This window comes from Lissotriton helveticus, chromosome 2_2 (genome assembly GCF_964261635.1).
Source record: "Lissotriton helveticus chromosome 2_2, aLisHel1.1, whole genome shotgun sequence".
Lineage (NCBI taxonomy): Eukaryota > Metazoa > Chordata > Amphibia > Caudata > Salamandridae > Lissotriton > Lissotriton helveticus.
Genome location: NC_136060.1, coordinates 19,904,959 through 19,928,876, shown reverse-complemented (window position 1 = coordinate 19,928,876; position 23,918 = coordinate 19,904,959). Strand labels below are relative to the sequence as shown.

General features: G+C 45.6%; 1 protein-coding gene across 1 annotated transcript in view; it reads right to left on the bottom strand.

The window, feature by feature from the left end:
* WWC2 (WW and C2 domain containing 2) overlaps positions 1 to 23,918 on the bottom strand; it is a 1,026,812-nt gene that overhangs the window by 658,223 nt on the left and 344,671 nt on the right. The window lies entirely within an intron of this gene.

The following is a 23,918-nucleotide window of genomic DNA, read 5'->3' as shown; positions in this document are numbered from 1 at the left end:
GTAGCTGTCGCGCTTTACAAACTCAATAAATAAATAAATAAATAAATGCTTTTGAAATAGCACATCCATATGTAGTTTAGAGTAAGACACGAAGAGTTGTTCCAATTTACGAAAAGGTTTTGTTCTACCCACATAATACATTAGCGCACTAACATATAGTGTATGGTCCGCCGCAGGCCTCCGAGCCTTGGAATCTGGACACAACAACAACTGCTGCCTTGCATCTCCATGGATCCAAAACGGGACCGTTCACCTGCCTCCACTCCAGATTCAGCTCCATTCCAGGATCGACTGGCCTGCAGAAACCCGAGCCATGCCACCTACCCCCCCAAATCCCCTCCCCGTTGCCTGCTACCTCACCGGAGCTGCTCCGATACCTCCTGATCAACACCACATCCCTCTGCAAAGACGCCACCAAAGTCTGGGAAACCATCTCTACCGCCGCCCCAGTGCAACCATCATCACAGAGACTAGGCTCACCTGGCATCGACCCTTGACATTGCCACCACAACACCCCATGGCTACAAGATAAAACACAGAGATTGTACCAACAGACACGGAGGTGGCATCACCATTCACATAAGGAATCACCTGCACCACCACCGAAGATGACACCACGCCAATCTTGGAACATCTGAACTTCCAACTCCACACCAGCCACAAAACCACCATCAAAGGCACCCTTGCAAATAGACTGCTACGACTCCGAACAGGCCTCAGCGAAGCCATCACAGAATACATCACCTTGCTTGTCATCGAATCCAAACACTATGTGTTCCTGGGAGATCACAACTTCCACCTCGATGATCCTACAAAACACCAACTCCACCGACCTCCTGGATTGAATGGACAACTTTGGCCTCACGCAGTTGGTCTCAGACCCCTCGCACAGAGCAGGACACACGCTGGACCCTACCTTCACATCCAGGTACAGAGTCAGATATAGCCACACCATGGAACTCACCTAATCCGCCAATTCATTGTATACTTCACCAGTGCCGGCCCACCCCGCACCCCCTGTCACATCACCCCCTTCAGCAGCTGGACTAAAGTCACACAGCACCAATGGACCAATGCTCTCAGCATCACCTGACCAGACGTCGCCACCAACCCGAATCAGGCAGTAGAGAACTATAACACCTGGATCACCAGCGCCGTTGACCGAGTCGCTTCCAACAAGCCAGCCAAAATTCACAGATTCACCAAACAAGCCAGCTGGTACACCCCAGAACTCAGCGTGGCGAAACACAGATGCAAACAACTAGAGAGAAAATGGCGTGCCAGCAGAAACAACACTGATCAAGCCACCTTTAAGTCTGTCCTCAACAAATACCACCATCAACTCAAAGATGCGAAAAAGGAGGCCCTGGCAAACCACATCACGGGCAGCACCAACCAGACAAAGGAACTCTTAACTGTCGTCAGATAGTTTACCTGCACATCAGCCACATAAAAAGCTGTACTCTCCCCAGAGGAACACTGTGACGCTCTAGCAGACCACTTCCACAACAAGATAGCCACCATATACAGAAACTTTGTTACCCAACCTACCAACCTCTCCAGCCTCCCTACCCCCACAAAGACCACCACCCACTCACCACATGAGAACAGCTCAGCACACCAAACACTACCACCTTAATGAACTCCATCCACTCAGAAGCACCCTCCATTCCATGCTCCCATTGACTCTTCAACCTCGAAAGCGATGAGATCAGCCATCAGCTCACCACCATCTTCAATTTTTCCATCACCACAGCCACCTTTCCTGATGCCTGGAAACACTCGGTGGACAGTCCCCTCCTCAAGAGACCCTCCATAGACCCCAGGGATCTCCAGAACTACCGCTCCATCTCACTTTTCCCATTTCCTGCCAATGTCCTGGAGAATGCCATCAACCTCTAATTCACTGATCACCTGCAGAGAAACAACCTGCTGAATCCCTCCCATTCAGGAGTCAGAGTCAACAACAGCACTGAAACGGCCCTCATCACTGCTACAGACTTCATCTGCACCCTACTCGACAAAAGAGATTCGGCTGCCTTGATCCTCCTCGCCCTACCCGCAGCCTTCGACACCTCCTCCCACCACACTCTCATCAAACATCTACTCCAGATCAGAATCAAAGAGGATGCTTTTAGATGGATGGTTTCCTTCCTCATGGAGCACAACCAGATAATCTGCTTCCCTTCATTCACCTCACAACCCAAGCAGACCATCTGCAGCGTCCCTCAACGTTCATCCCTCAATCCAACCCTCTTCACCATCTACACGTCGCCGCTAGCAAATATCAGCAGGACCCAAATCAACATCATCTCCTGCGCTGATGACACCCAGCTCACCTTCTCGCATTCATTTGACCCAGCCACCACAAAATCCAATTTCCACATCTGCATTAAGAATGTCTCAGCCTTGATAAAGGACAACTGACTTAAGCTCAACACAGATAAGACAGAGGTGCTGATTTTCGGCAGTCACACCACCCTCTAGAAAGGCTCCTGATGGGCATCAGAACTCTGGCCTATCTGGCACACCTGGTTTCCAGACTCGGCAAGGATGCCCGGCTGCCTGAAGAGAGCTATACGTTGAGTGTTTTTGGTACGCGACAAGCTGTAGATGGCAGATGCCTTAGTCATTTCACAGTCATTCTACGTCTTATCGGACCTGAGTAATTTTGGTTCAACGGCTTAGATGCTACTGCTGGGACCGCAGGAAAATTACTTATTCTAATAATGTATGAAATTGTATGCATAATATAAATATGTACAACCTAGCTGTATTGTGCACTACATGTTCCTGTCTTCACCTCATCATTTCATCGTATTCCCTGTAATCCAGTAACAAAAATGAATACAAACTCTTATACATACCATTCTGTTGTATGTACACTGCATCACATGCAAGATGCTGCAGCTATATAAAATGTGCTCTGTAAAGCAGTCACTGTTCTCTGAAGCAACCCAGTGTTTTCATATTGAGAGAGGAGTCCCTTTGTATCCTTCAACTCATTGGAAACACAATTAAACAGCACAATATACATCTCTTCACTTTTAGGGAGGCGCACAGCTGCACAGATGACACAGACATTTAGATTGATCAACCATTCAAGATGATGAACGAAAGTACTGTAAAGAATATGGCGTGGTGCCAAGATCCCTATAAAAATGTATTATATAAAGCAAGGAACACAGAATAGTCTTACACTCCGAGTTCTGCAGGTCAGAATGAGTCATAACACGTATTATTGTAGTTTGCACATATTTTCTCTCTTTAGGACCATTTGTCCTCCAGATTGCTGATGAACGATTAATAATGTAAAAGACAGAATCTCTATTTAGGCTACTTCGGTTTTAAATTCGGTTTCTGCCCGAATCAGAATTTACAAGGTACTTGGAACAAAATGAGCAATTTCATTGGGAAAAAAATAATACAAATATCAATTTTCCATTTGCATTTGTTTCCACCATGCAAACAGATTAATTCAAGTCTTTCCCCAACAACCAGCCACATACCCCAATAAGCCCTACAGAAACACAATCTGTCCGGCTAGCACAAGTCCAAAGAGCTAAATGCATTAGATTGCCATTGCTGGGAATTTTTGAAGGAAATAAATCTGGTCCCTGAAGTTCAAAATCACCTTAGCACAGAAAAGGTTAAAATGATGCTGTCCTCAGATTATGAAATTATTCTGCACAATGTTCTAAAAACACTGAGGAAATCGATCTGTTAAACTAGATACAGGCTGCAATAGATTTACAACATAAAGAGTAGTATAAGTTACAAATCCAAAGAATATTAACTATAATTGTTCATAAATAGACCAGTCTACAAATTATGTAGCAAAATCCTTCTTTGCAGTGTTTTTGTTCCAAATTAAAGTATTCATTCTACAGTGCTGCAATTTTTATCAGGGTGAGCCACTGAAGTAGCAAGACTGGTGCCCAGCTCTCACTCTATCAGTCAGAAAGTAAAATAACTAGCAAGGAAAAACTGGAAAGGGTAAATTGAGAAACAGGGAAAAACAAATAGCTGTACAATTATAGAGGTGTGGGTTAGTCAACAAACCTGAAGACTTGTGGCACACAAATCTATTGGGAAGAAAACCCTCACCTACCAAGATCATAGCCGAATCACACCTCAAGCCAGCCAATCAGATAACAAGCACATGACAATATAGCTCTATCCGCATTCTCCATCAAACCCCAAAGACCCACATAATCCTGAAGAACGTAATCAACTTTCATTCCTTCAGTTTCCACTGTGGTCATATCTAATAGTTTCTGGGGGGTTTCCCACTCCTCCAACAGTTTGCAGTGCTCTTGTTTGGCGGGGTGTTTTAATCCCTTGTACAGCTTTCATTGATCATTGTTTTGGCTTGATAGTGCAGCTCTTTGCAACACCTAGTGCAATTTCTTTAAAATATACAAAACGGCCTTGGCTCCTCCGAGAGGAGTATTTATTTCTTATCACATGCTGCTGGCTGTTTGGCATATCAATCCGCCTCCATTGGAGTGCTTACATTTTAATCTATGAAATACTTCTTTACACTTCAAAGGTACAGTGACTCGTGATATTAAATTTTTTCTTCATCTTATATATGCATTGTGTGCAGATAGCTCAATTTTTTGTTTTCTTTCACTGCAGAATACGTTTTTAACGTTTCTTTTTAAAATATTTTAGTCATGATTGGAATCCAAGCCAGACCCATTGGCTTTGCCAATGCAGTATAGCTGAATTTCCACTTCACCCTTGTATGTTACTTTTCAAATGGATTTGTCTGGTGTTACATAATTACCAACATGTAAAAGTAGGGCCAGCATGGCCCTAACAAGCCACTTTAAGGTGCAGCTATACAAGTACTTGTATAATAACAACTGACTAGAATGAAAAATATAAATAGCAGGGCATGTAAATAATGGCACAGACAACACATTAAATATAAGGAAAAGAAGGACTCCTAACAGTAATTTGCCGCTAAGCATAGAAATCATTCGTAATATTTAATGATTTAGATGCTAAACTACTGCTTTTCATACAGCACTTATATCTATCGATTCTGGATTGTTATCCTAGAGCTTTTAAAGGAAAAGTTAAAATGACGTTGCCTGGAAAACCAGATATGGTGCGCAATTAGCAGATGAAAGGACTACAGGGTTTTTATTTTTGCCACCACCCGTTGAGAGCTTCTGTGCTATGTGTGTGAACCCAGAGGCCAACAACTCCCTCCCCAGCCGCTGTCAGGGGGGGAGAGCATTTCTGAACGAAGGTGAGTGTGTGAACAGAAATAAGGCGTGGATACCAGCTTTAAACCCCTAGCTTTAAATGGAATCCCTGTAGCTGGTGGCAGTGATGTAGCTGGGGGGGGGGGGGGGGGGAGGACTCTCTTTGGGGACGGTGGAGGTGAGCAAGTTGTGTTTGTCGACTACCACTATCCCCCACAAACAAGTCGGCCGTCAGTCGCCAATACCCCCCTGCCTCCCACCCCCGGAACAAGACAACCGCCACCCCCCTTACCTGCACCAGCCGGAAAACTTAAAGGCCACCCCGGGTGGCAGTAAGTCTAGCTATGTCACTGGCTGGTGGTGGAGAGGCCCTCTCAGACCGCCAGAGTGAAGATAAAAGCAAACACCTGGCTGGTATCTGTAAGCAGCAGGCCATGTGGGAATGCCTTGAAAGGTACACAGACGCATTGATAATTTCCCCTTCCCCCATGTCGCATAGGTTGCTTGTATTACAATGGTACACCTACAAAAATGAAGCATTTTTCTGTCCTGTTAAATAATATTTTAAATGCAACCGCTTTAAACGCGCCACTGTTAATTATTTAGCGGGGCACAATATTTGAATATTAGTGACTCGTTCTGAGTTCCTGTTTTATCTGAATAATGAAGTTCAGTCACTGCACTGTTGCGTTTCTTGGATTTCTGAGCTTCATGTAAATAAAACTCATGGCCCTTGTCTTCTAAAATACTGGCCACTACATGAATGTGCTAACCTTGGCATCCAACCTCCCCTCGAGGACAACATGCCCTCGAGTAGTTGATATGTCATTATTCTGACAATACCACCCTCAAACATCTTACCTGAGCTCACTCAGATGGGAATGAGCACCGAAGACTTGGTGCTAAGGAGGTTTTGCTCTTCAGAGTTGGGTTGGCATGGATCGCGCACGTGAGTAGGTGATGAATGCTTGATTTGCAGTTCATATGGGTTTATAATCTTTCGCAGTGGGTGGTTTTGGAGTCTGCACCACTGTGCATCGACAGCAGACCTTAACTGATACTGAGGTTTTCCAGGGGGGCAAAAAGGTCATTATGAAATGTAGGCATCGATCTACCTAGTCTTTTACACACTAGAACCATATTTTTGAAGCACCTGTGTAATGTAGGGCACTAGCGGTAAACGCAGCGATCAGATGCCTACTGCAGAGGTGTTGCTGGTGCAATCCCATTTATGTGGTAAGATGAAATTTAGGTTTTGGTGAAGGGAATTTCCACCATGGTGAGAACCAGGACCCGGACTGGTGCGTTCAGCAGAATGTTAGCATAAGTGAGAAGCAGAACTTCAACAGTTGTACATTGAGCATCATGTTAGCAGCTTCCTTTAAATTGTGAATGATTATTAAATGATCAGCACCCGGAATGTTCGTGCAATACTCAGATTTATATCTTAGCAATCCCTACAAGTTTGGTGTACAATTGCACCATTATTGAAGAGACTTCATGTTTTCTGGCAAACACGTTTTGATTGCGTTTTATGGTTGGGAGCACTGATCAAATAAGGACTGCGGGCAGGGAAACAGATTAAAAGTCTGCTCCAAGCGGGCCGGAGCATTTTTTATACTCCTGTGTGGTGGGAGATGAATTCTATGTCAGGACAGGAGGCTCCGATTATGCTTTCTCATTTCTTTATGAAATGCTCAGCAGCCAATAAAAAACAGAACTACAAATCCCATGAACACTTGGGAACAACCATAGAGGATACACTATATAAGGTCCAAACACTAGTCCGTCTTCCTCTTTCTTTGCTGCTCCGCAGCCAGTTAAGTCTATTTCCATTTACTTCTACTACATTTGAAATTGGTTACATTGTTGCATGCGCTTACTGTCCTGAAGTACTCCGCTGCTTTGTTTCAGGTTGCGCTGCATTGTTTCAGCTGTTACGCGGTGCTCGCGTGTGTTGTTCTTTCGGCTTCTCCTTTGTGCCGGTATATTTGTCACGCTTGCTCGCGGCGTCTTCTTGGGAGCGCGTGTCGCCTCCCTGCGCCTGGCCGCTTGTGCCCGGTAGCTTGGTGGAGCGGGAGCAGGGGTCGTCGGCTCCTTGGGGGAGCGCGAGCGCTCTCGAGCCGGTTGTGGCAGTGGCTGCAGCGTCGCGCATGCGCGCTGCGTTTATTTCCGGTTGCTGGCTCTTTCCTCACGCCGGTTCGCTGACTGAACGCTTCCCAGCGCTCTTGCCCACAGCCCTGCACTTTCGACCCCATTTTGACGCCGGAGCACAGGAAAGTGTTCTGGTTGTATTTTCCTATGCATAGGCTCTGCCTAGAGTGATTAATAGTTGGCAGGCTTATCTCCCTCCACATTCTAATCTATTTACTCAGGGTTTGGTTGTTTCCAGCCTTACTCAAGCCTGCTTTGGGGTTGTCACTCCCCCTTTACTGGTATCTCTGATACTCCATATTGTTACAGTCTTGTGGGCATTGACTTTCTGCACATTGGTGCAATGGCTGATTTCTATGACGCAGATGCAGACTGTTATTATGATGAGGAGGAGGATACTTCTCTTGAGTATGACTTGGTCGAGGAGTTGGATAAAGGTGTTCAACTTTCTGTTAACAAGGCACTTGTGAGGGCTATTAATCCCCTAAAACGTCATCTCAATGCCTATGCTATTCAGCAGGGCTGGTTGCCGCCTTCCCAAAAGTCCGCAAAGTCCCCTCTTAACCCTCACAAATCAGACTTCCAGAGACTGGCGAAGGTTTTATCTTCAGACAAGCCCAAATCTTCTGCGTCTCTTTATACGGAAGATTCCGACCATGGTCAAGCCTCTTCAGATCATGATTCCCCTCCTGCAAAACGCCTCCGTAAGGAGCATTTTGTTGACGCTCCTGAGCGTCCCCGCCTTCTCAATTTCGAACCGGAGGACATGGTTCATCCAAATTCAACGTCATGGTTACCCGCTCCGGCGGTGGCGGCTTATCTTGAGGCACATGTTCGCCATCCCTTTGAGGCGCCTGTCCGGGCTCGGCTTCGCTCTGAGTGCCCGAGACCGGACCTTGCGGACCATATTGCTGAGACTCCGGAGGTGGACCCTATGATGGTCACCTACCTTAAAAAATACTCTAAGGATCCGAAGAAAGGCCTGGACCGCTCCTGGCGGTCTTGTCAGGATAAATTGATGGACATGTTGGGTCCCCTAGCTAAGATCCTAGACCTGGGTTTCAAGGCCAAGGAAGCCTCGGCAACTGTTAATCCTGACGAACTCATAGAGTGGGCCCAGAGGGCAGTGTGCATGTTTGGAAAAGCTAATTGTGCCATTTCAGCAGAACGACGTCGATCCATTCTCCTGAAACTGGATCCGAAATTGGCAGAATTGGCTACCTCTGAGGCCGGTCCAGAAGCGCAGGGCCTTCTGTTTGGACAGCCTTTCTTAAAGGAGCTGACTAAGTTTGTGTCCACCTTCAGCGGCATCGATAAAGCGCAGGCCTCCTTGCGCCGGGCCATGCGTCCGGTTTTCGCCAAGGCCGGACGACAAAGGGGACGATCGTTCGGCCGTGGATCTCAACAACAGTCCCAGAGGGGTGCCTCGCAGCAACGTGGTGGTCACTACGACTCTGGCTACTCCACCCGCGCCAACTTCTATCCTTCCCGTAAAGGAAAAGGACAGTACGGCAAAGGACGTTCTGGTGGCCACCAAGGCCAATATCAAGATTCCGGAGCTACAGGTGAGCCTCATTCAAGCTTGCGATGTGATGTTGGGGGGCAGAGTGCAATATTTTCTGAACAATTGGCGTATGATCTCCAACGATGCTTGGGTGTTGGAAACCGTTCAAGGGTTCAAGATAGAGTTCTATCACCCAATACATCAAACCCGTCTGCCGACCCCTATGCTTTTTTCGAGTCACTCTCAGACTTGTCTGTCGGAGGAGATAGAATTGCTCCTCAGCAAAGGGGCGATTGTTCCTACCCAACGCCATCCACAGGGCTTTGTCAGCTCAGTCTTTCTGGTCGAGAAAAAAGGAGGCGGGTCTCGCCTGGTTCTCAACCTGAAGGACTTCAACAGCGGGGTGATCTACAGGCACTTCAAGATGGAGGGCATCCATCTTCTGCGGGATCTCCTACGGGAAGGGGATTGGATGGTCCGTCTGGACCTGAAAGATGCGTATTTGTCCATCCCGATTTACAGGCCCCATCGCAGGTTCCTACAGTTTCAATGGCTGAATCAGTGGTACGAGTATCGAGTTCTCCCATTCGGCCTTTCGTCGGCACCATGGTGCTTCACGAAATTGTTGAGACCAGTTGTAGAGCATCTTCGTTCCAGGGGGGTCCGATTGATTATTTACCTGGACGACATTCTTTTTATGGCAGATTGCCCTCTCAAGCTTCTGCAACATCTGGAGTGGTCTGTCACTCTCTTGCAGTCTCTGGGATTTCTAGTCAATGTTCCGAAATCGGTTTTGGTTCCCACTCAGTCTATCGATTTTCTGGGGTTTCAGATAGATTCATTGACTTGTCAGCTTCTCTTGCCCAATCAGAAACTCCGCTACATCAGGAGAGAGTTGACGTCTGTTATTTCCAAACAGACTGTGTCATTGAGGTCGTTGGCACGTGTGGTAGGTCTTCTAGCGTCCTCCATTCAGGCAATTTTTCCGGGCCCTCTCCATTACAGGGCGATGCAACGCCTGAAGATTCAACATCTCCGGAAAGGCCTCCGATACTCGGATCAAATTCCTCTCTCAGAGGAGGTGCGGATGGAGATGCAGTGGTGGCTAGACCACATGGAGGCCTGGAATGGTCGAGCCCTGTTCGGGTCGTCTCCGGAGCTGGTGATCGAATCGGATGCCAGTCGATGGGGTTGGGGAGCCCGTTGCGGGTCAGTTTCGACAGGGGGTCGTTGGTCTCCCCAGGAGTTGTCTCTCCATATCAATTGTCTGGAACTCCTAGCGGGTTCCTTTGCGATTCGGTGTTTCTCCCCCCTACAGGCGAATTGTTGCATTCTTCTCAGGATGGACAATGTGTCGGCAGTCCGCTATATCAACAAATTGGGCGGGACACGGTCCAAGATATTAGCGGAGATTGCCAAGGATTTTTGGCATTTTTGCCTCCACCGGAAGATCACGGTTATTGCAGAGTACCTCCCGGGCCGCGACAATCAGGTTGCGGATTGGCACTCCCGACATCTTCGGGATTTCAGCGACTGGAGACTTCACCCTCGAGTCTTCCGCGCCATTCTTCGGCTTTGGGGTCAGTGTCACCTAGACCTTTTCGCCTCTCGCCTCAATACACAGCTTCCCCGGTTTTACAGCTGGAGACCGGACCCCTTAGCTCTGGCCACGGATGCTTTTCTCCAACAGTGGCCGTCGACTCTTTGTTATGCATTTCCCCCGTTCATGATGCTTCCCAGAGTCCTTGCTTACACCAAACGGTTTCGAGCGGAGCTGATTCTGATTGCTCCCTTGTGGAAAGCTCAAGCGTGGTTTCCGGTTCTCTTGGAAATGTGCTGTGCACCTCCCCTCCTTCTTCCCCTGAAGCGGAATCTGTTGCTGGATCCCCTCGGAGATCCGCATCCCCTCATTCTCGCCGGCACTCTCCAGTTGCTGGCATGGCGAATCTCGGGGATCGTTGGTCGATCCCAGGAATTTCTAGCGAAGCTGCCACTTTCATTAGTAACGCCTGGTCTCCCAATACCCACAAGCGGTATCGAGGAGCCTGGAAACGCTGGAGTGATTGGTGTGTTCAACGGGAGGTTGATCCCGTTTCGGCGGATATCAGTCTAGTCATAAATTTTTTGTCCTCTTTGGCCACTTCTGGTTTGGCTTATCGGACCGTTAATAGTTTTCGTTCTGCCATTTCGGCAGGCCATATCCACGTTGATGGTAAGCCTGTTGGTGAACATCATTTGCTGTCCAAACTCCTAAAAGGTATTCGCCTCGCAAAACCTCCCACACCGAAATATGTGTCTTTGTGGGATGTTTCGATTGTTCTGAAATTTTTAATGAATTGGCCTACTAATCTTTTGTTATCTCGCAAACAGTTGTCTGCAAAACTGACCATGTTACTGTGTCTAGTTTCTTGCAAACGTGTTTCGGATATTCGTGCTTTGGATCTTGCGGGTTGCTGTTTCACCCCTGAGGGGGTTACTTTCAATCTCTCTAGGAGGACTAAAACCAACACCTCCTCCATAACGTATCCTTCTTTTCCGGATCATCCCAATCTTTGTGTTGTCCAGTGTTTGAAAGATTACGAGGTGAGTACCGCTTCTTTACGCGCTGACATGCAAGGTCAGTTGTTGATCGCCTTGCAGAAGCCTTTCCGTCCTGTTGCACCGGCTACTTTAGCTCGCTGGGTGCGCTGGCTCATGTCCGAGGCAGGCATTGATGTTTCTGTGTTTGGTGCACATTCTGCTAGAGGCGCGATGGCCTCAAAGGCTTATTCCATGGGTGCTACTTTGTTTGACATCATGAAAGCTGCAGACTGGTCTTCGGACTCTGTTTTCAAGCAATTTTACTATAAACCAATTGTTACTGTTGCTTCTGTTGTGGTGGACAAGCTTTAAACAAGCATAATCGGAGCCTCCTGTCCTGACATAGAATTCAAAATTTGCAAACATTCGTGACAAGAATTTTCAATTCTATTAAGGACTAGGAGGCGAGGATTATCCCACCCTATGGTAACTCTGTTGCATTATCATGTATTGTACAATATTGCATACTGTTGCAGTTTTATTTCCTTGTTTCTTTCCCCCCCTGATCTGCTTTGATTATTCTCTCCGTTATTTGGATATTACGGCTATGTGTCTTTTGCAGGTTCAGACCAGAAGTGATATGGTTTTTCTGCCTCGAGAGTTTCCTCTGCCTCCTTGTTCACGGACCCAGGATGTCTCCATCTTCTGCTTCAGGATCCTTTGGATTTCGGCAGCTTGTTTGGAACTTTTGTTGTTGCTGTACCTGGGATTGTTTTTTGATGTGGAACTGTTTACCCAAAGAAAGAGGAAGACGGACTAGTGTTTGGACCTTATATAGTGTATCCTCTATGGTTGTTCCCAAGTGTTCATGGGATTTGTAGTTCTGTTTTTTATTGGCTGCTGAGCATTTCATAAAGAAATGAGAAAGCATAATCCTCGCCTCCTAGTCCTTAATAGAATTGAAAATTCTTGTCACGAATGTTTGCAAATTTTGAATTAATGTTTGCTCTCTCTTGGTGGAAGCTTTGCAATTTCTCCTGCCAAGCGAGAGCATACACAGGTTAGTTAACCTGCCTGCATCAGTGCAAGCAGGGAAACCGCTATGTACCGGGATGGGCACCCCGATAACTGGAGCTAGTCCTGGGATTTGGGGTCCTCAGGACCATTATTTAATCCAGGATGGGAGGATTTCCCCCCTCCCTTTTATGTGCATGACCAGGCCTCAGGGGTTGCGGTCCTCGGGGCCAAAAACAGCCTGGTAAGGTGGGGGCTCATGGCCCCCCCTTCCTTTTTTTTGGAGATGGCAAGGCCTCAGGGGTGGCAGTCCCCAGGGCTAATATTGGCCCAGGAGGGGAACCAGGCAGCCCCCCTCCCATTTTGAAATTCAGCCGGGCCCCAAAGGAAAGGGTCTCTGGGGCCAAAATAGACCCAGGAAGGTGGCTGTACTACCCCCCTACCCATTTATATATGCGGCCAGGCCCCGTGGATGGGATCCCCTGGCCATAATTGGCCTCGGGGAGGCCACATGCGCCTGCCTCTCCCTAATAAATAAATAAATCTCCCCAAGACCTGGCCTGGCCGGGGAGGGGCAAAGAAAAAGCACGCGTGGGTAACCGCGCTGGAATTTTTATTAAAATCTCCCACTGACCTGCAGACTCTGCGTGATATCGCAAGAATTAAAAAAAACATTGTGGGCCCCACCAGAGTCTATGTAGTTCTCCTCCACAAGATCTAGGGGGTCAGGCTATTCCTACCTGATCTCTTCATGTTTTTTTGTCATTTGTTCTTGGGACTTAGCCGAGTTAGACACCTAGAGCTTGCTTTTTGCCAAATTTGGTGTAATTCCGTTCAGCGGTTCGGGCTGTATTTGTGCTCAAAAACCCCATGGGAAATTGCATTGGGAAAGTGTGTCTGAGACCACCCCTTTTTCTTGGTACCCGCTTGACATATCACCCCGAAACTTTCAAGACAGCAGCTGAGGTGAGTGGCAAACTTGTTTTGAAAATTTCGTGAATATTTGTGAAAAAGCACCAAAGTTGTAGGCAAAAAAATCCTTAGGTAAGTAGGTCCTAACTTTAACTACCTATTGGCTATCATCAGTAGGTAGTATATATATATGTATGTGTGTGTGTGTGTGTGTGTGTTAGTGTGTGTGTGTATATATATATATATATATTCACTGAAAAAACCATAGGTTATAGACCATATATAGTTAGGAATTAGCATTTAAAAAACCTTATTTTACTCACACAAAACCATTGAAATTCCATATATAGTTAGTTGCACTAACTATATATCGCGCACCCGCAATCCACTGCTGATGATGTCACATATTACATCATTCATGACATGGTCAGTGACATCACTGATGACATCACTGATGACATCTCAAATGACATCACTGATGACATCACTGATGACAACATCCAGTGACTGTATGTTTCTGTAAAGTTAAAATGTGTCTTACATATTGAAGAATGAGTGGAAGTATAAGTGTCTGGACAAAGGATTTAGTAGGTGCGTGACTGACTGTATGAGTGAGTGATTAAATGTGTCTCACTGAGTGCATGGGTTAGTGACTAAACTGTCTTAATTTGTGCATCATTATGTCTGTTGTTCTGTAAACTGCTGCATGTGTTGGTCAGTAGCTATATGAGTAACTATATGGGTTATTGATTGATTGCCCAAGTATTTGTATGGGAGACTGAGTGTGTGTGTGGCTGGCTGGGAGGTGTGTGACTCTGTGCAGATCAATGTGTACTTGTATCAATGATTGTATAAGAGAGTAAGTATGTGTTAGTATATGTTTCAAAATGTAAGGTGCTCTATGTTTAACTGTATAGATTAGAAAATGGAAGTGTGATTGATTATTTACAGGACTGACTAGGTGTGTGAGTAACTCCATGGATGAGTGACAGAGTGTGAGAGTCTGTATAGGTGTACGAGTGCATATGATAGTGTTGTAAAGATGAGTGATTGTATGTATGAATGATTGTATGGGTAAATGAGTGAATGTGTGTGTAAACATAGGAATCACTGAGTGCGTATGTAGTAACTAGTATTGGTGTGTCAATGGTTTCAAAAATTATACTCTGTATTTAACACTGGGTGTAACAGAGGTTATATTAAAGTGTGAGGAGATGCATTGTATTGTCACATGAATGATATCATCAGTGATGTGGTCATTGATGTCAAATGAGATGTCATCAGTGATGTCATTTGAGATGTCATCAGTGATGTCATTTGAGATGTCATCAGTGATGTCATTTCAGATGTCATCAGTGATGTCATCAGTGATGCCATTTGAGATGTCATCAGTGATGTCATCAGTGATGTCACTGACCATGTCATGAATGATGTAATATGTGACATCATCAGCAGTGGATTGCGGGTGCGCGATATATAGTTAGTGCAACTAACTATATATGGAATTTCAATGGTTTTGTGTGAGTAAAATAAGGTTTTTTAAATGTTAATTCCTAACTATATATGGTCTATAACCTATGGTTTTTTCAGTGAATTTTCAAGGTTTTGTAAATGCTAATTCCTAACTATATATGATCTATAACCTATGGTTTTTTCAGTGAATTTCAATGGTTTTTCAATAGCAAATATCATAAGCTGTCGAATGTCAAGTACGTGGTAAGTGAAAACATTTTCGTGTTTATGCACACTGATCTGCTTTGAATGGTGCCCCCCCCCCTTCATTTCTATTAGGAGTACTCTCTCTTTGCACATAGTGAAGGGTAGTTAACGCAGGCCTTTGCCCCCGTTGTAATACGTCGTGCCTGCTTCTCTCTCCATTTGATTGATTGTTATCCAAGTATTTACTGTTTTAGAATTGGTTCTCTTTGGTTCATTCTCTATTTACAAACAAACACAGAGTCGCAATACTCTGTTTAGTCTTTGCAGATAACGAAAAATCGTGTAAAAAAAAAAAGAAAAGGAATCGAGCAAAATCAGTAGGCCACTAACGGGATCTCTTTTTGACCTCGCTAAAATAGAAACATTAGGAACAACCCCTCATGACAAATACAAAACTAGTGAGATGAACTGAACTCCACACAATGATGGCTGCAAAACAGCTCGGCTCCGCCACCCACCCCGCCCAAAATAACGATAAAGAGCGGCTGCCATGATTGGTTGCGGAATGGCCACGACGGAGCTACGAAATGGTACTGCTCTCATGCTAACCCCAGCTTCAGTCTGAAACATCCAGAAACACTGTAGACTACCAATTCGATCAGTTCCGGTAGCGCCCCAATGTAACCCGGTAGAGAAGAACTAGCCCTCCCCTCTTTGACTGATGGTTCTTGTTGCCTGTCCCTTCTGTTGTCATTTAACAGAACTATTTAGCCTGCTGAAAGGGGTTGTGTTCCGACCGCTGGTTGGTGGAGACATTTTGACTATATTCTGGACCTGCGTTGTCGCGTAATGCGTCATATGACGCGCCGCGTTAGCGCATCCGGAAGTCATCCGGGGCGCGCAGCGCTTAACGTAAGCATAACAAGTCATGTGACTTGTTAATAAAACTTTTCATTGGTTCATTTTACTTTTCTTATTCTAATGATGAAAGGCTTGGTCATATGACCTAAAAATTACGCTTTTTATTACTTCCGAACATTATTTTTTCTTAAATATATGTTATAATGTTCCAGGCTAATGTACTTTCCCGGAAAATTTACAACTGTCCTGCAAGTAAAATATATTCTTTTTTCGAAAAAAAGGGCGTTTCTTCGTCCCATCACGGAGCCGTTGAGCAAAAGAGGGTCGACCTGCTGTCTTAGTCGCCGATACGCCTGAATATGAGATTCTTATAGATCACTTTATGTTGCAGGAATAGAAAACACAACAGCCCTTGACCATTTATCTTTACTGCGTTCCTTCGTATTATACCTTTTACCCTTCATGTAATTGGTCTGCTTTATTTCACTTGCCTTTTAATGATTCTAAAACAGTGACTATTATTAAAAACTTTACCAATGTATATACTACTACCATGTTTTCTTTTAAAAACCTTTATTGTGAAAATTTCATTATACAAATACGAGCCTATAACCACGTGGGCCGGCCACGGAGCAAACTGTAATCGTATATGATGAGTAGACATTTACACTGTAGAGGAACGTAACGGGCGGGCCATTAGGTTGCAAGAACTAAGGTGTCTAACAGTTACGGAATCGGTGGACGTACATTTTATAATTAAAATACGACAGGGCCAGTTACAATAAAATTATCTAGATATACATTTGCGGGCAAGTACCATGGGTGACGTTAATTCGAACTTTCAATAGTACAGTAATCAATAACACATCAGAACTTAATATCAATAGGGATGTCGAAATATTCAATCAATTCTCGTCCCCGCCCGCCATGTGCTTCAAAACTGCATACGTATCTCGTGATTTCAAGGTTCTGCAACCAGTACACAACAAGGAGTTACGAGTCCCATTTATTCCGGCGCCATTTTGGGCGAGGACGGGCAGGTCCAGGATATAGTCAAAATGTCTCTACCAACCATCGACTATGATGATGTTCATATGCTGTATTTATTAGAGTAACACTCATCTGTCCACATGAAATTAATTTGCCACAATCTAAACATGTCATTTTAATCTTTCCAAAGTTCTTCTAAATATTTGGGACCGTTTCCCTTGCCTCTGATGCTGTCAGTGCCACTTCTTTGATGAATGTACTAGCAGGTCAGGGGTTCTCCTCCAAATCTCTCTTTTATGCAGCACTATAATTAATTGGTGCCACCTCTCCATATGACGATGCATGGTATAGTTACCATAACTATATTTTTTTTCGGTTCCTCTGGAGAGTTCATCGTGGCAGATGAAGCGTATAACGTACCGGGCATTTACCTTTTTTTGCATGTACAGGAAAGGAAAAAAAAATCGAGCGTCCGAGTTCTAAGGTGTCCCAGGGCCATTTTAGTGGACCAGGCCCAAATCCAAAGAACAGGCCGCCATTTTGAGAGTCCTGTTGCAGCCGCCTGTCGCTGTAGCATCAAGAGCAGCCGAAACTCAGCTGAATGGCAACTGAAACGGTAAAGGGGCGCCCCACTACAGCAGACGAGCCTCCAACTAGGAAGGCCCGTTCCCGCCGCCTCCCCCCCTCCCCCCCTTCGGGCACCCCACGCCGTTATTCGGAGCAGTATTGTAGGATGGCCACACCAGTGCGGCAACTTGCTAGACATCACCTCGGTGGTAACCGAATCTCAACGCCTTGTGGTGTCTTCTATTCAGAAAACATTGTTATGCTGCCTTCGACCTATTCGCCGCAAGTGCGCACACAACTCAACTGCATAGCTTGCTAGACACCACCTCGATGCCATCCGGATCTTGGAATCTCAGTGCCTTTTGGTGTCTTCTCTTCAGAAAATATTGTTGCGCTGCCTTTGGCCCCATTCGCACATCGGTCCGCTACTGACGCCATCTCACAGGCTAATGGGGCGCCCCACGCCGACTTTCAGCATTGTAGGATGACCACACCAGTACAGCAACTTGCTAGACATTACCTCGGTGCCATCCGGATCTCGGCGCCCCACTGCAGATGAAGTGCCTCTCAACTATGAAACCACCACGGTGACATCCGGATCTTGGCGCGTTGTGCTGCCTTCGGCCTATTCGCACATCGGTCCGCTACTGACGCCATCTCACAGGCTTATGGGGCGCCCCACGCCGAGTTTCAGCATTGTAGGATGACCACACCAGTACAGCAACTTGCTAGACATCACCTCGGTGCCATCCGGATCTCGGCGCCCCACTGCAGATGAAGTGCCTCTCAACTATGAAACCACCACGGTGACATCCGGATCTTGGCGCGTTGTGCTGCCTTCGGCCTATTCGCACATCGGTCCGCTACTGACGCCATCTCACAGACTAATGGGGCGCCCCACGCCGAGTTTCAGCATTGTAGGATGACCACACCAGTACAGCAACTTGCTAGACATCACCTCGGTGCCATCCGGATCTTGGCATCTCAACGCCTAGTGGTATCTTCCATACAGAAAATATTGTTGCGCTGCCTTTGGCCCCATTCGCACATCGGTCCGCAACTTAGACATCACCTCGGTGCCATCCGGATCTTGGCATCTCAGCGCCTTGTGGTGTCAGTCAGAAAATATTGTTGCGCTGCCTTTGGCCCCATTCGCACATCAGTCCGCTACTGACACCATCTCACAGGCCAACAGGGCGCCCCACGCCGACTTTTACCATTGTAGGATGGCCACACCAGTGCCACAACTTGCTAGACACCACCTCGGTGCCATCCGGATCTTGGCATCTCAGCGCCTTGTGGTGTCTTCTATTCCGAAAATATTGTTGCGCTGCCTTTGGCCCCATTCGCACATCGGTCCGCTACTGCCGCCATCTCACAGGCCAACGGGGCGCCCCACGCCGACTTTCAACATTGTAGGATGGCCACACCAGTGCGGCAACTTACTAGACACCACCTCGGTACCATCCGGATCTTGGCGCGTTGTGCTGCCTTCGGCCTATTCGCACATCGGTCCGCTACTGACGCAAACTCACAGGCCAACGGGGCGCCCCACGCCGACTTTCAGCATTGTAGGATGGCCACACCAGTGCTGCAACTTACTGGACACCACCTCGGTGCCATCCGGATCTTGGCGCGTTGTATTGCCTTCGGCCTATTCGCACATCGGTCCGCTACTGACGCCGCCTCACGTGCCAACGTATTTTCTCCGCATTTTATACCCTATGCCGCATAACAGGTCATGTGACTTGTTTATAAAACTTTTCATTGGTTCATTTTACTTTTGGTTTCCTAATGATGGAAGGCTTGATCATATGACCTAAAAACAACACTTTTCATTGGATGAAAACTTTTTTTTTTCCCAAACGATGAAAGCCCCACCTTGTTTCTGGATGTTTCAGACTGAAGCTGGCGTCAGCATGAGAGCACCACCATCTCGTAGCTCCGTCGTGGTCATTCCGCGAGCAATCATGGCAACCGCTCCCCACCAGAAGCCTACAGGAGTCGGGGGCCCCCAAAACTTTTGATGAATCCTCAAGGCGGAGGGGACGCTTTCGAGAATGGGGTCCAAGGCCTAGCAGACAAGCGTCCGATTTCCAAGGTGTCCCAGGGCCATTTCAGTGGACCAGGCCCAAAAAGGAAAGAGCCTGCCGCCATTTTGAGAGTCCTGTGACAGCCGCCTATCGCTGCACCGCAAGAGTGGGCGCAACTCAGCTGAATGGCGGATTTTGACACAGTGGACCAAAAACGGACGGAATGGCAACTGAAACGGTAAAGGGGCGCCCCACTACAACAGATGACACTCCACCTGGAGAGGCCCGTTCACGCCGCCTCCCCCGGGGCGCCCCACGCCGTTATTCGGAGCAGCATTGTAGGATACCAAAACCAGTGCGGCAACTTACTGGACATCACCTTGGTGCCATCGTTCTGCTGCCTTGGAACTATTCGCACAACAGTTTGCTACTGATGACCCACCCCCCGCGACGCCCCACGCCGGAAATCTGGACGTTGTGCTGCGTTGGGACTATTCGCACAGCCGACCGCTACTTCGTTGTTTTTCCCTAAAAATGTTTATATGTTATTACTGTTTTTGTTTTCTTGTATATATTTATAAGTTATTAAAGTTTTATAATCTTACTACTTTGTCGGAGTGCTATATATTTTTAATGTGACACATAATTGTAAAAACTTTGATGTACAAAGAGTCATCCCTGGAATCTTCCGCTTCAGGCTCGGTCCCCTCCCCAATCACAATACAGGATGGTTTTCAGATAATAGGAACGCGTCTGCTGTGACGGATCTCATCGAGTGTGGGCCTTGATCTACTATAACTCCTTTGAAGAGGGGTGATTCTTTACAGCTGGGGCCATAAACTACATCTGCAGGGCTAGCTGATACCCTAGGACCGGCCTGGACAATCGGACACAGAGGAAAAGGAGTGTCAGAGGGTGCGGTAGTGAATAGGGCGAAAGGGAGGTGTCGGGCGGGCACAGGGTGTGATTCTCAGGGAAGAGCAGCGCAGATGGGGGGAGGTTTATTACCCATGCATAAGACAGAGAGCGGGGGTGACCACTGCCTGGGGGAGATGCTTGCGAGGGTGGGGAGCCATGCTAAGGATCGACAGCGTGCACAGAGTGGGTCTGGTCAAGGCATCTAAAATGACTGCCGTGCACGACAAAAGTGTGGCATTTGAAAAAAGACAAGATGGCGCAGACAATGTTTTTCAACACTTCCTGATTTCCTTCGAATCGAACGTTAACAGACGTTGGGGCATATTACCAAAGTTAAGCGATATTTATCCCTAACGATGCTTAGCAACGATTTTTTTACCGCTAAGCATCGTCAGAAATTATCGCAGATAAACCTTGCTATTATCAAGGTTTATCGCAAATACGATAATAAATGACCGCAATGCATTAATATCGCTGAAAACTCAGCGATATTCATGCATTACCGAGCTAATGCTCTTAGCCATGTTATCCACCTCCCATTGGATAACATGGCTAAGAACTGCTCAGGGCAGGTGCTAGCTTTTGGAGATATTCGCGCTTATCTCGAATATTTCCAAAAGTTGATAATAGGAGATAGCGATGTTAGCGACTGTTTCCAGTCGCTAACATCTTGGCATGCCCACTTTGCATGTCATTAGTGATAAATATCACTCACATGCAAAGTGGGGCCCAAGATGGTCGCTATCTCCTACTAGCCGTCGCTAACTGGTGTTAGCAACAGCTAGGTAATACAGATATAATTTTATCTCCGCGAAGCGGAGCGCTGTTACAGATATATATCTTGTTTTTGAACGTTAATTTCTCAAAATCCACTGAAGCACATATATTGAGACCTAGCAAAGGCACATCGAGCTACCAGTCCCTACAATTTTGCCAAGTTTCGTGCAAATCCATTCAGCCGTTCGATTATTATTATTTTTTTTTTTTTCCCCGCGGGGCCCTTTTAAAACCTCCACATCAAACCTAAGAGGTCAAGGAGGATCTACTATGCCCCCTTATGGTCATTTGCCCCTTCGCTTTGGCCTCCTCTTGTCTCTCGATCCTACCGAGAGACAAGATGGCAGCCGCTACGGACTGTTTGCAATGTTTACAGACGCCGGAGAACCAATCAGCTTCGCAAACCTCCGTTACGCGAAGCGGAGCGCTGTTACAGATATATATCTTTTTTTGAACGTTAATTTCTCAAAATCCACTGGAGCACATATATTGAGACCTAGCAAAGGCACATCGGGCTACCAGTCCCTAATATTTTACCAAGTTTCGTGCAAATCCATTCAGCCGTTCGATTATTATTATTATTTTTTTTTTTTGCCCCGTGGGACCCTTTTAAAACCTCCACATCAAACCTAGGGGGTCAGCGAGGATCTACTATGCCCCCTTATGGTCATTTGCCCCTTCGCTTTGGCCTCCTCTTGTCTCTCGATCCTACCGAGAGACAAGATGGCGGCCGCTACGGACTGTTTGGAATGTTCACAGACGCCGGAGAGCCAATCAGCTTCGCTACGCGAAGTTCCGTTACGCGTAAAGTCTGCGAACCGGAGCGCTGCCCGGTCCGCTGTTACAGATATATATCTTTTTTTGAACGTTAATTTCTCAAAATCCACTGGAGCACATATATTGAGACCTAGCAAAGGCACATCGGGCTACCAGTCCCTACAATTTTGCCAAGTTTCGTGCAAATCCATTCAGCCGTTCGGGCTAAAAGTGAGGCCAACCGCCCTATGGAAAACTCAATGTTAAAAACACGTTTTGGGACCCCCCTTTTTTCTCGGCCCCCCCTTGACGAACCCCCCCCCAAATTTTCAAGGGCTGCTCAGAAACAAAATGTGCCATTTTCCTGAAAATTTCAGCCAATTCCGTCCACAAACGCCAAAGTTATTAGACATAGAATTTTCAAAAATCCCATAGAGAAAAAATCCTAACTATATATACCTACTGGCGACCGCCAGTAGGTAATATATATATATATATATTCACTGAAAAATCCATAGGTTTCACATCAGTTATAGTTAGGAATTAGCTTTAAAAAAAAACTATTAAATTCACTGAAAAAACCATAGGTTTCACACCAGTTATAGTTAGCTGGAAATTTTACTGGCATAAAACCATTGAAATTCCCACGTTATAGTTAGTTGGACTCACTATAACTTGCGCGTGCAATGCACTGCTGATGACGTCACATATTACATCACTCATGACATGGTCAGTGACATCACTCATGACATCACTGATGACACCATCCAGTGAATGTGTGTCTTTCTGAAAAATAAATATTAGTGAGTAATGTTTAATTGTATATATATGTATGTGTGTGTGTGTGTGTGTGTGTGTGTATATATATATATATATATATATATATATATATATATATATATTCACTGAAAAATCCATAGGTTTCACATCAGTTATAGTTAGGAATTAGCATTAAAAAACCTATTAAATTCACAGAAAAAAAACATAGGTTTCACACCAGTTATAGTTAGCTGGAAATTTTACTGGCATAAAACCATTGAAATTCCCACGTTATAGTTAGTTGGACTCACTATAACTTGCGCGTGCAATGCACTGCTGATGACGTCACATATTACATCACTCATGACATGGTTAGTGACATCACTCATGACATCACTGATGACACCATCCAGTGAATGTGTGTCTTTCTGAAAAATAAATATTAGTGAGTATTGTTTAAATATTTAAATATATGTATTATTGTTTCACTTTCTGTATAAGTGGCTGCATGGGTTGGTGAGTAGGTACATGTGTATGCATATGGGTTATTAGATGTTTTTCTTGGTATCAGTATGAGTGTTTGTATGGTTTAGTGGGGGTATTACTTAGCACATAGATCCATGAATGACTGACTCTCTCTTTGTATGTGTTTTGAAGACAGCATATGTGCAGGACTGTATGGGTGGATGAGTGTGTGTATGTGTGTGTTAGTGAGTGAATGACTGTCTCACTAGTGTCTTTATCGGTAACTACATATGTTTTAATGTAGTATATGTGAATATTGATGTATAGAAGTGAGTATATGTGAGAGTGAGGGATTGTAAGAGTTCCTGTTTAAATTAGTATGTGTTTCTATAAGTGATTATTTAAGAGAGTAAGTATGTGTAATTTTCCTTAAAAGTAAAGTGGTAGTGTGTGTATAACTGTATATTGAAATAAATGGATGTTTAATAGTTTATTTGCATGTGTGAGTATGTGTGACAGTATCTTTTGGATGACTGTCGGTGTGTAACAGGATGTATAGGTGTATCACTACATATGATGAGTGAGTATATGTATGAGTGACTACATAGAACTGTTGGTGAATGAGTGGATGTGTATATAGATGGTGGAATTACTGAATTGGTTGTTGTAACTGGTATGGGTATCTCCATTTTTTTGAAAATGTTAGTTTCTATTTTTGAATATGTGTTTCAAGGGTTACATTACAGTGAAAGGAGGTCTGTCACTCTGTCACAAGGATGGTGTCATCAGTGATGTCATGAGTGATGTCAC